This window comes from Myotis yumanensis, unplaced genomic scaffold (genome assembly GCF_028538775.1).
Source record: "Myotis yumanensis isolate MYYU_CA2020_CCGP unplaced genomic scaffold, mMyoYum1.0.hap1 SCAF_11, whole genome shotgun sequence".
NCBI lineage: Eukaryota > Metazoa > Chordata > Mammalia > Chiroptera > Vespertilionidae > Myotis > Myotis yumanensis.
The window spans coordinates 68085601-68098814 of NW_027223762.1; the positions used below are offsets into that span (position 1 = coordinate 68085601).

Consider the following 13214-nt stretch of genomic DNA (forward strand, 5'->3'; position numbering starts at 1 on the left):
TCGGCGCCAACAGGATCCTCGCACGCGGCCTCGCGGTGGGAGCTGCACGGAGCCGTGGTCAGCGTGGTCAGCGTTAGAAAGATTGGGGCAAAACGGAGACGCCCCAGGTTGAGGCCAGTGGCGTTGCCAGGGCGCCTCCGGGCCGGGCGGCCAGCACCCTGTGGCAACCGGAGAACTTGGGAGGTGACTCCTCCCCAGTCAGCCTGGACGCCCAAGGACGATGACCCTCAGCCCGGCTCCAGTGAGTACACACAAAAGAAAACAAAAATAGTGGAAATCAAACCATACGTCGGAATATTTGCTGGATTAAATCCTCCAGAGGCCTTGGAGTTCAGGTTGCTGTTGTTTGTTTAGCAAAAATGCACGCAATAAACAGGAAGTCATTTATTTACAGATACAGTGGCCCTAGACAAGCCAGGTTCCGGGTACCTAACTCATTAATGGAATTCATTCCTTCTCCTCCCTTTGGAAAGAAAAATTTTAGCTTTTAAAAATAGCTGGGTCTTGGGGGAGAAGAGGAGGGGTTGCTTTACCTGTTCCTAGGAAAGCAGCAGGGTGTCTGGCCAGTGCTGTCTCCCGGTGTTAAGCAGTATGAGATGACCATTCACAAGATATGGAGGGTTTTTTCCCCCTTTTTACTCTTCAGAAAAGAAGTTTGTTGGTTGTGGTTGCTGTTACCAGAGCGGGCCAGTGGGGATGCACTGGTAGTTACCCCTGGTTGGCGTGTGTTTGTGCGTATGCCTGTGTGCACATGTGGAATAAACTCAAATTTAAATAACCCGGGTTGTTTGGGGCTACACCAGAATTTTACCCGTAAACTCACTTAGTTGTCATAGTTTCAAAAATGTCCGTGGAGAGGTTGCTGCCGCCTCCCTTCCTGAAAGGAGTCATGCTGAGGGGGACAGAATGAGCTCTGGGCTTGCTAGTGGCCACGCTAAGCCAGTACCCCTTACCTGCTTAACCTGAGTCTGGCCCCCTCTAATTCAGGGAGCTTTCTCCAAGGGAACCCCCTTCCCCTGCCACTTGGGAGAGGGGCACTGTGGGGAGAGACCTGTCCCAGGGAACTGGCAGACCCCACTGTGAGTCTCCAGGTGACCCGCTGAGCCAGAAGCGCAGGACACACCTGAAGTATGTCTGGGCTTTGTGAGTCCCAACATGACACGAGTTTACAGATGACACACACACAAACGGTAACTGCTGTCCATTGTTGTAGCTACAGAGTAAGGTGGAGGAATGAGAGGAAAGCAAAAACATCTTTTTAATACAAAAACAAAAGCACAGAGGATGTTCTGAGGAAACGCTTCCTGGGAGATCACATTCGTTCTGTCCCCCAGGACTGCCACTGCCTCCCGGCGGAAGGGAAGCCCATTTAGTCGGCTGGAACACTGCACACTGCACTAGGATAGATATTCATTTCAAAGAGCTCGCCTTGTGCCAGCATTAAAGGTGCCAAAACCTGCCACCATCACTCTCCCTGAGTTCAGACAGGGCTACTTGGAGAAGTGAGTGGGGGCCAGGCAGGTTTACTCACTCTGACCGACCCTATGGGAGTCTGAAAGGGAGAGTCTATTTTTCATTTACATTTTCACAGTTGAAAACCCTCCAGCAGAGTTTTAAAAATTAAAAAGGTCTAATCAGAAAGTACAGTACCATCCAAGAACTAACAAAATGAAAATAAATGTCTTCCTAGCGTGTTCTTGAGAATGCCTAAGTTACAGCAGGGAAAGACCCATCCGTGAACCAAGTACCACCTACGAACTATTTTTAATTAACCTTTTGGAGGAGAAACCTTTCACACTTGCTTAGGCGATCCTACTGACTAGACTTTGTACTCCTGGATGATTTCTTCCTAACAGGGCTTTAAGAATGTTTCAAACCTGAGAGACGTCATTAACTCTCCTGAGAAGTATTTCATAGTTGTCCTGGATGTTTTTAACAAGAGGCATGCTGAGCAGGGAGCCTTCCTGGGAGATCACACTGGCTCTATGCAGGGAGGTCTGGGGGAATGGAAGAGGTGAGCCCTCCAGGGCTCTGCACAGCCTGCCCCTGACATGGGCGTCCTGCCTTTCGGGACGAGGGGCTGGCCGAGGTCAGCACTATTTACACGTGTACCTGGTCCCACAAGCTTTCCCCGACTTTTCAAAGAAGAGGGGCTGCCCAGGAGGCGGGTAGAAGTGAAGGGAGACCCAAAGATGGATCAGTTACCTATCCCCTTTGTTCCTGGCTCTTGAATGGGGGCTTGAAGGAGGAAAATAAAAGCCCCCAGAGAATGAGGCCTGCACCCCATTTGTAACACCCTGATACCCACAGCCCACCCCAGCCAGAAACCCTTGTGTCAGCTGATTTGGAGCAAAATGGTAACTGAGGACTCCCTGAGTGTGTTACATAAGAGAGAGGCCTTCTGCAGGGCGCTGCTCACTGGAGCTTTCTCCAAACGACTGTGTGCAGGCAGCAAGGCTGAGGAAGGAGGAATGGAGACAAATTAAATAGAAAACTAATGGGAGATGTGTAGCTGTGTGTAGCTGGGTCTGACAGTGCATGTTAAGCTTATGTGCATGGAGACAGCCGTCACTTGCACCTCCTGTGTGCCAGGCATCTTCCTTCAAACATCTGCCCAGGGCTGTACTTTGGCTGTAGAGAAGTCAGACCTAAATTGCGAAGGGGATGCAATCCACCCCAGAACAGTGGGAGCTGGCTGCCCTGTAGCCACTAGGAACCAAGTGAGTTCAGAGCTGTGTTATCCTCACCCTGCTCTTTCTGCAAGAATCCTGCAAGCCTTCCTGTGCAAGGGCAGGTTACCCCCTCCCCACGTGCTCTGCTGTGCCCACCCCAGTCACTGCCTGTGGCTGAGAGCTACTCATTCACCAGCAGCAGGAGCCACTGCCCCGGGTCACATTCAGAAAGCCTTTTCTTCCCAGAGAACCCCGCCAAATGGCGAAGGCAGTGCAACCCTTGTTCGTGTGCCCCAAGCTCGAAGGGGGAGCGTGCCCAGGCACAAGCACTTGGCAGGAGGGGATGTGGAGCAGGGCAGTTGATTTGGGCAGATTCCCTATGCCAGACCCTCTCTGCTTTGGGGGTGTGGGAAGGAAATGAGGAGGGGGGAGAGTCCTGGGAGGGGGAGCTGCTAAAGGCGTGCAGGCTGACAAAGCTGTAACAAAGGATTCATGCAAAAGTAGTACCAAGGATCTTTAAAGGATCGCACACCTTACAGGCCTGTCACCAGCTCTCAGGGCATAGTCTGTTGATTGTTCCCTGGGGTTGCATAGACGTGCCCCGGCTGTCAATGGTGCTGGGCTCGCTGCCTGGCCTCACGGCCTGGGCCCAGCGCTCCTGCAGGCCACCTTGGGTGTGGGTGGTGGCTGCGTCTGGGTCCTCAGGCCCTAGTCAGTGGCTGTTGTCCAGACGCCACCCGGGGAGGTGGTGGTCTTGTTGAGCAGCATACTTGCCCTTGGTTGTCCTGGGAAAGTCGTGGGCTGAATCTGGCCTGGAGATGCAGGCCCAAGAGCAAGCCACCAGCCTGCTTGCTGGGCGAGAGGAAGTCCCCTGGAGAAGTGGGGAGCTGGTGGGAGGGGTCACCATGGCCTTTGCAAGGAAAACAAGCAGGACACTGTGGAAAGGATGACCCTAGGATGCGCTGTGGCCGCTCACAGCAGCCAGTAGGGCACTTCCTCCGGCACCGCTGAGGCTCTTGGAGGACCCCGGTTCCTCTGGACCCTCTACCCAGCACCCCATCTCCTGGCCATGAGCCAGAACCCGAATGTAGCTCCTACCTCCAGCTGGTGGGTAGGAATTGGTACCCCAGCACCTGGGAATGGGAAGACTTGAGACCCAGGCAGGAGAATGATGGGTGGGTGGTGAAGGAGAACACCCCGAGACCCCTAACTTCGCCCTCAGCCCAGTGGGTTCCCGAAGGCTCTGGTGCAGCTCCCATGAGCCTCTCCAGTTGGTGAGAGAGACATTGGTCTGGGAACCCGGGCCCAGGAGCAGGGCTCAGTGCAGACCTCTGTGGGAAGGAGAAGCTTAGAGTCAAAGTTCAGGACTAGGAGTAGGGGGAGCAACCCACTAGGCAGAGGTGGCCCTGCACCAGGCACCCGGGGGAAGAGAACAAAACTTTGGGAGAGGCGTTGGAAGTGGGTATAATATGTCGTCAGGGACTACTTTATGGTCCTCTTTCTTTAACTCAGCCCAGGGGAAGGCCCCTCAGAGTTGCTGTAAACCTGGGTATCCAGCTGCCTGCCCACCCAGCCAGGCTGCTAGCTCCCTGCATTGCTCAAAGCAGTCTGCCAAAGCTGGCCAGGTCTGCAGATCTCCCCTCCACACAACACCCCCACCCTGCTGGCTTGGGCTGGACTGGGGCTGGGGCTGCGACCTCAACCTCACATATGGCCCCTGCACTGGGCCCTTCTCAGAAATTCCAGCCAGTCAGCCCAGCATGGCAGAGAGGGCTGGAGGCCCTGAGTGACACAAACGCCTACGCCTGGCTATATACAAGTGCAAATGAGATGCATTTTGGCTGATCAGTCCACTGTACTTTATGCATCTTAATGTGTCTATGTCTTGTCAACTCTTCTAGTCAGGAAGAATAGCAGAAAATTTTAAAAGAGTTTGTGTGTGTGTGGTTTCCAACTGCAACTGCATCCAGGGAGATGGGGTGAGAGTGGAGAGAGGGAGGCTTGCTCACACAAACAACCCTCCTAAATGCAACCTTAGGCCACAAAGAAGAATGGAAAAAGGAGGGGGAGAGGGCTGTGGTTGCTGACAAGGGACCTGGAGGAAACTACGTGGATTCTGGCTGGGAAACTTTAAAGCCATACATTTCTTTTTACGAAGCAAAATTCACTTGTATTTACTTGGATGGGGGCAGATCAAACTCCTCCCAGCTTACCTGACATCTTGAACAAAGTGCAGTGTCGGCTGCTTGGGGGCCGGTCTCAGGAATCCACCAGGAAGTAGGAGGTTTTCTGACAGGCGGAGCCCCTGTCAGAGTGATAGGGCCTGGCTCTCCTCTTTACATGTCAATTTCCCAAAGAGTTGTGCGGGGGAAACGTGCCTCCAACTCTCACCGCCCCCCCCCCCCCCCCCCCGCCCCCCAGGTTTCCTGAGTGCAAGCCCTCTCAGACTGGGTGATGTGGGCCTCTGTCAGGTCACGACAGAGGTGGGGGGGCTGGTGAGGGTCTGAGGGACAAATGGCCTCTGGCCTTCTGCTCTGGGCCACGCCTGCAGTTCGCAGGGGCCCTTTGGGAGAGCTCTGGGCTTTTAGCTCAGAGGCTGCAACTGCCAGAGAGGCCTGGTGGCTCCCACCCCACCCTGCCCCGTGCACAGGTATCTGCCCTTGGGCTTGTCTGCAGTGGATCCAAGGAAGGGCCACAGGGGACTTTCTTAGCCCTCTTCCCAAGCCCCGACCCTCCCCCTATGCCAGGCCCAGTGGCAGGCAGGGTCCAAACTGCTGGGATTTATGGGAGCTGCGTGCCAGCCCCTGGCCCCTCTCTCACGGGGTTCTCGGGTTCGGCAGGGGATTTGTTCTCAGAGTCCCTCTGGGTTCTTGGGGATGGCAGGGAACTTGCTGTTGACATATGAAGCTGTTCTGCTAAGATCTGACTCTGGGGGTGGCTGCCACCCAAAGAGGCTGTGGTAGCTTTATGGTCCGCAGGCAGGGTCTCGGGTAGGCTGCTGGCAGCGGGGCCAGGCACAAAGGCTTGTACCCAGGAAGCACAGAAGGGGGAAACCCCAGGCCCATTTCCTCGAGGTGAGGTTTTCCAGGTGAGAACACCCGTCGGGTGTCCACGGCGTGTTCCTTGTGCCCTCCTGTTACCTGTGGGGAATTCCTTCTCGGATGCACCGTTGGCTGAGGTGTGAGATGCCCTCACCGAAGGACAATTAACTCTCACAAACCAGTGGGGAGGGAGGGCCGTGCTGCAGACCAAGAGAAGGGGCCACCAGCACTCGGAAACTACCCAAACTTTACACCGCTTAGCAGAGGAGCTCCCTTGTCACAACCGGCTCAGGTTTCTGCCATGCAGCCTGCACACCACCATCCTGCCCGGTAAGCACATCGCAGCAGAGGGGTGCTGCTGCAGGCTTCCGTACAGGAGCAGAGGTATGAGAGATGTCCCCAGCAAGACAGGAGAAATTCACTGCCCCACCCCACCCAGTGTCCTGACAGGCACTAGGAGGGGCTGACCTCTGGGCCAATGAACAGAGGGACTGCCCTGAGCTGAATGGCCAGGTGCCTTAGCCTGCCCGCATCGCATGTGCTGGTGACCAGAGCCCCTGCGAGCTGCCCCCTGCTCTCCTGCTGCCAGCAGCAATCTACCCCTCCCTGTGGCTCCTGCCTGGGTGCTCCTCCCTTCCCAGAATGGAGCTTGGGTTTCCACTTGGGATAAGAAGGGGTGTCAATAAAGAGGCAGGGCAGGGTGGTGAAGAATCTTCAGTAATAAATAAATCCAGCCACAGTAACCTCCACACCCAGACTATTCTCACGGACCTTTTTCTTTTCAGTCACTCAGCCAAGGGCCAAAACCATTTCAACCCAGGAGCAAAAAGAGCTGTTCAAGTGGAGGCCAAGTTCCGGTTTCTCTTTGCTCCCAGAGTTGACCATCCCTCACTTTCTCGCCTCCTGGCTGTCTTGCTATCCATATACCCCATCTGAAGATTTAAAACACTTCCTTAAAATCTCTCAAGGTTTCCAGCTTTACCAGGGTACTTGGAGGGAGAAGTACCTTCCCCAGCTCAATTCTGCATCCAAACCAAATACACTGTAACCACCATCATCAATTACATTTTGCATACTTGGCACTCCAGCAGTGTAGACTCCGCTGTTTATCGAAGTAGTAATAAACTTCACTGAAATAAATAAATTCAACACTGACCCTGGGATACCTGCTGGAGAACTCCCGAAAACATCCCTATCTTCTACCTCTCTTCTCGGGATGGAGTGCTGTAAAAATCTTGGGTAGCAGAACTTTAGAACAGCTTGATTACCTTAAGTGATTTTGGAGTCCTCAGCTCCAATCATTAGTAATAAAGCCATTAATAGTCATAATTGGTATTTAATTGCTTGATCTGACTGTTGCTTTATTCATGACCTGATTTAGTTTTTGGTGGTTTTTTTGGGGGGCGGGGAGAGGGGTAGAGGTGGTTCAGAATCAGTAAGGGAAAGCCATCCGCAGACAACTTTTTCAAGCAGAAAGGAAGGTACTTTTGCTGCATCTGCAGAGTAAGTCTCACACATTTCCCCTGCTTTTGGGAAACCATCTAAATATAAACAGCACAGGCCTAGGTTTTCATCTATCCAGAAGGGAGCATAACGCACCTAGGATGTTTTTCATGTCATAGAACTGGGGACACGTGGCTGCTGTTCACAGGGAAGCCTGCGAGACGCTCAATGCGAAAGCAAAGGAACGGAGCCGCTCGTGGAATCAAGTATCTGAGTAAATTCGCTTTATTCCTTCGCAGGAAGAGGGTCAGCCGCGCGAGAGAAGGGTGCCGGGTCTCTGAGGAGGGCCCTGGGGACTGCGCGACCCCCGCCCCGGCTCCCCTCCGCCCCGCTCACCCGGCGCCCCTTCCAGAACCCACGGGAGCGCCTCCCTCCCTCTCCTCGCCCCGCTGCTCCAGCGGCCCGGGCGCTCTGGACTCACCCGGAGACGGCCTTCCACTCTGCACCGGCAGGAAGCAGGCCTCGGCCGAGGCACCGTTTGAAACCACCTTTTATCAAACCATCCACGCCAAGAGCGCACACGTGGGGCTCTCAGCTCCCCGGCCCGCTTCTTGCAGAAAACGGGGGCCAGGAAGGGCGGTCGGGGCGAGACATCCTCCAGCCCGGCGACCTCCGCTTTCTTCGGGAAATGACCGCCTCCACCCCCCGTCCGAGTCCGGCCCGCCGGCCCGGCCCCCGCCCGCGGGCTCTGCACCGGGCGCTGCGCGGGCCGCCGGCGGTGGGCGCCCCTCCGCCCGCGGCCGCCTCGGTATTAAATATTCATGGCGATCGCTACTTTCTTAAAGGAGAACCGCCGCGGGGACGTTCACCGCCCCGGGGCCGGGACGCACAAAGGAGGTCTCGGCTCCGCGCGTCCTCGAGGCCGGGACGCAGCCTCCCGCGCAGCCCCGCTCCGAACCCCCGTGCGGCCGAGGGGGCCGGGAACCGGGTGGCCCAAGCGCTCGCCGCTCTCCCGGAGGGAGTGGAAGGAGCGATGAACTTGGCGGAGGAGGGAGAGCGCGCTCCCTGAACCCCGAACAGCTGTTTTCGAACCAGCTCCGCGTCTTGCGCCGAGGCTCCCGGCCTGCGGCGGTGGGTGCCGTTCTTAGAGTCTGTTTGGTCCCCAGGCCCAGCGGCCCCGGGACAGCGAGCGAGGCGGCCTGTGTGTGGAGCCCACGCGCGCACGAACTTCAGCAAACCTCGCCCCGAGCGACGGTTTCGTTTGAACAATTAAAACAACAATCACTCCGGCACCTGCCCCGCTCTTAGAAAGTGAGCCGGTTGTGGCGGTCGATCGAGGCGGAGACAGGGGCTGCTGGGCGCCAGGCTCCTGTCTGCGCCCCACTTCTCGCCTCGGGGCGCCCCCGAGCCCGGCCCCCCACGCCCGAGGCTCCGCGGGCGCCCACTGCGGCTTCCCCCGGCGCTGGCGGTGGTCGGAGGTGGAGGGTGTGGGGGGACACAGGCTGCCCTTGCGGAGCGCGTCCTCGCCGGGGCGGCCCACCCGTGACCAGGCCACGCGTGGTGCCAGGCGACACGGAGCCCTCTCGGTCACACACTCTGCACCGCGGCTCTTTTTGTTCCGGGCGGGAGCTCTGGCACAAGTGGTTAGAAAGTCTCGGGCGCCATCTAACGGGAGCAGCACAAAGTTGCCGCAGGGTGGAGGTTGGCACCAAGGAGGCGCGGTCCCGCGGAGGGGCCTCTCCGCACCCTCCTCCACTCCCCCCACTCGGGGACCGGTCAGCGCCCCACACAGAAGGTACACGCTCTCGGGCTCTCCGGGGTTCCCCGAAGCCCGCCTTCCCAGGGGCCGGGAGCCTGCCACCTGCGCCCGTCTGTCCGCTGGGCCAGCCCCTGCCCTGCCCTTCCTCCCGCGTTCCCCAGGCCACCGAAGAGAAGCTCTTGCACCTGCCTTATAGGGCTTGGAGTCCTTCAAGCTCTCTTGTTTCTCTTGGCCTGTGATGGAAAGTCCTAAGTAGCGCCAGGCGGTGCACTTCTTCCGGAAGGATGAGCCCCCTCATGAAGAGGTCTGCAGCCCAAAAAGGGTCCAGAGGATGCCAGGCCCATTGGGGGATCTGGTCCCGCTGTGGCCTCGGACAGCATCTCCTGGGCGGGAGGGGTCGGGTTCTGGGGAGCTGCCCTGGACACTGGGAGCTGCTGTTTGGAGGAGCCTGGCAGTGGTGCACCCTGGAGGACAAAGGCGGGGCCACAGGAAGGGATGGAGGGCCGGGACCCTCCTACCCAGAAAGTGAGCTGCAGCTTGAGGAGACCCAGGCCTTCGGCCAAAGTTCTAGGCCGCTGTGCGGGCAGTGGTCATGGAAGATATACATCCAGGCATCACCCCTGTCAGCTCAGGGCATCTCTGCAGCCTGGGAAGGTGGCGGAAGGTCTGGTGTCTCCAACCACCCCCCCCCCATCCCCCTGGGTCCCAACATCTGCGTCTGTGTTGTTGACTAAAAGGATGGGTGACTGACCTCCACCCTCCAGACAAAGGGCCGGAGCAGGAAAGGCCAGTGGGCAGCCAGTCGTTGCCTGGCGATGCCCCTGAGGTGTCCGGGCTGGAGTCTAGATGCCAGGGGAGAGCAGTGCTCTCACCAGTCTGGACCCAGAGTAGCTGAGAGACTGAGAGCCTTCTGCCCTGCCTTCCTGGGTTTACAGGATGGAGGTGAGAATACCTGTTCCTCCCTCAAGTATGTTCTGAGGTAGAACATGAAGACGGACATACACATTAATTTACTGTGCTAAAACACACGTAAAACTTACTATCTTAGCCATCCTAAGGGTACAGTTCGGGGCATTAGCTACCCTCCCAATGTTGTACAATCATCACCACCATCCATCCACGGAACATTTTCGTCTTCCCAAAATGAAACTCTGCACTCATTAAACACCGCCTCCCCCTCCTCCCTCTGCAGCCCCTGGCGACCGCCTTGCTGCTTTCTCTCTCTCTGAGTTTGAGCACTCTAGGGACCTCAAATAAGCGGAATCAGGCGGCATTTGTCCTTTCGTGTCTGGCTTATTTCACTTAGCCTGTTTTCAGGGTTCATCCATGTTGTAGTATGTGTCAGAATTTCCTTCCTTTTCAAGGCCTGATAACATCCCAGTGTATATATCGAGCACATTTTAGGTATTCATTCACCCATTGATGGGCCCTTGGGTTGTGTCCACCTTTGGGCTGTTGTTTTAATGCCGCCATGAAAGTGATGAACACACATCTCTTTGAGATCCTACCATCAGTTCTTTCGAATACACACCCAGAGTTAGCTTTGCTGTACCCTGTGGTAATTCTGCATTTAATTGTTTGAGGAACGTCCACACCATTTTCTACAGTGGCTGCACCATTTTGCTTTCCCACTAGCATTGCATCATAGTTCAAATGTCTTCACATCCTCACCAACACTTGTTACTTTCCATTTTGTTTTTTGAAATGATAGCCTAAGGGGTGATACACAATTGTGGTTTTGAACTAGTTTTTCTTTAAACATTTAAAAAAATTGATTTGAGAGAGAGAGAGAGAAACATCAATGTGAGAGAGAAACATTGATCAGTTGCCTCCTGTACGATCCTAACCAGGGATCAAACCTGCAACCGAGGTATGTGTCCTGACTAGGAATCGAATCCACCACCTTCTGGTGTATGAGACATCACTCCAACCAACTGAGCCATACGGGCCAGAGCTGAAACAGTTCTGTAAGTGTAAATATACAAACATAATGAAATACTACTAATAAGGCCAGGTTTTAGCAGAGTGGCAATTATCTCAAATTTCTGATGTTTAATTTTTGAGTTTAGAAAAGAGGAGAAATGGCCAAGACAGAAAGGTATGCAGAACTAACACTGTTTGGTGATCATGTTTTGGCCTCTCTTTCTGATCGCAAGCTGGAAAATAGAGGGGCTGTCACATTAGTGAGCCCTATTCCATTCTTTGTTTCTAGAAGGAGACCAGAGAGTCACCCTCCATTAAGTAGAGAGCAGAGAAAAAAGTCATGCTTGACTTTTTCCTGGATTTTTTAATTTATTCCAATTGAAAGAGAAGCCAGTGTCCCAGACATGGGCTGTGGGCTGGTAGAAATCTGTAAAGCCCTTTTTTTTGGAAAGGGGCTGAGCAATAGCAAGTGTCCAAGTGCGGGGAGAGGGGCTGTCGTTCTACCCCCTGAATTCCCTAGTTTGGGAGCTCTCTCACCTACAAAGCGCCCCTCCACTTCCTTACGTGGCCCTATTTGCTGGTCACCCCAGGCCAGCCTTGTTTACTGGTCATGTGTACTATATTTACAAAGTGCTCTAGTATCCTTTCTTTTTCTTTTTATATCCCAGCCTGGGGAAACAGGTTAGTTTTCTTTCCTCCTACATTTTAAGTGAAAATATCCAGAGTGGGTACAAGATGATAAGTGGAAAGGACTGTGGTGACAGGGTCGTGGCTGAGGCTCCGAGCCTGAGCTTTTCCTTGGCCACCGAACCACACTGGTTCTTTCCTCTGACAGGAGGGTTGGCACCAGGCAGAGATGGGAGAAACCAGAGCAGCAAGCCTTGGCAGAGACCGCGACCTCCCTTCTGCCACCAGGCCAACTGTGCCTCTTGCTGAACTGCTGACTCTGTGGTGTTTAGCTCGTTGAGATTCCTGGCCATGGAGGAAGGGGCTGGGAATCCCTTGGGGGGGAGTTTGTGGAGGCGATTCCCAGTACCTGGGCTCACGCCTCTGGCTGGCCCTCCCCTTTCATTGCTGGTCTGCTCCCCAGAGAGAAGGACGGGTGGCACATCAGGAGCTCTGTAACTTAAGACAAAAGAAAAAATCACTACTGTGACACAGGCGCGTGAGCGCACACACAATCATTTCCTCTTCCCTGGGTGAAGCTACTTCCATATGAAAGAAGATGCGGAAGGATTATGTTCTGGGCGCTGGGGCCTGGAGGCCTCTCGGTATTCTGAGAGGGCTTTGTAGTGCTTGGATCCAAGCCATTTGTTTCTAGAGAGAATCACGTTGGGAAGGAGCTTGCTTTTTCCATTTGCAATGGCTTATTAAGTATAAGCATCTCTCTTTTTTCTGTTTATTGAGTGATTAGCTCTCCCTCCAACTGACCCTGCCACGGGAGATCGTCAAAGTGTATCCTTAACACACAGTTACCCTGCAAAATGTCCTTCCCGTGAAGCCAGGGACCACAGACAGGCTCGCGCTTAATGTGGGCGTTTTGATAGTCGGTACGGAGGATCTTCGCTGAGGGTAGAGTGTGCTGACACTGGTGCACCCTTACTTAAACAGTCCCAGCCCAGTCTCAGAGCAGAGGGAGAGCTGGGGGCGACTGGATGGAGGCGAGCCTGTGTTCCTGGCTGGGATTCTGCAGCCTCTAGTTCAGTTGCTGTCACCAAATCTTTTCTAAGTTATTCAGTGACCCTTCCCACAGGAGACTGTCCTTCCTGCCCTTGTGAAACAGGACAAGGATGAAAGGAAAGGTTCCTCCATGCACCTGGGTGCAGGCAGCTGAAAAATCTGGCAGCTTCTCAGCACTAAAGATTAACCAGAGCCTGGCTGATCAGTAGCCGCGCCTGGCTGAACCGCTGGGTTCCAGCAGGTCAGTGTAGGTAAGGACAGACTGGCTGTGCTTGCAGACCCACCCTTCATCAGCCAGGTTCCAAAGGTCACAGTGGAAAAAAAATCATGCAATTTACTCAAATTTCAGAGGCTGAATTCAATTGTAATGTGTGTCCTGGAATTGAGGATGAATTATTTCCAACTAAGTGAATTCTGGATCCTTGCTGCCAATTTCTTCACAGTGACGAAGAGGGAAACCTCAGACATATTGTGTATATTACCATAGACATGCTGTCCACCTGCACATATCGGGATAGACTGCAATGGAATGAACGCTCTGCACTGCCCCCAGGTTGTCAGGGCTGCTGGGTGCCTGGCTCTGCATCGTGCCTTTGAGGGAAGGCTGCCCTCTTCCTGGCCCACAGTGGAGTCACGTGTGAGTGTCGTGCTCACTGCGTGACTCAGCATTATTTTACACCTGATAGAATACAGGAC

At 54.7% G+C, this 13214-nt stretch overlaps 1 long non-coding RNA gene across 1 annotated transcript in view; it reads right to left on the minus strand.

The window, feature by feature from the left end:
• The window catches only part of LOC139020143 (uncharacterized), a 91366-nt gene extending 83422 nt beyond the window's left edge, over positions 1–7944 (minus strand). The window contains exon 1 of the long non-coding RNA XR_011473196.1: positions 7638–7944. This is a non-coding gene — a long non-coding RNA (uncharacterized lncRNA). The remainder of the gene's footprint in view (positions 1–7637) is intronic.
• Positions 7945–13214: the final 5270 nt, after the last annotated feature.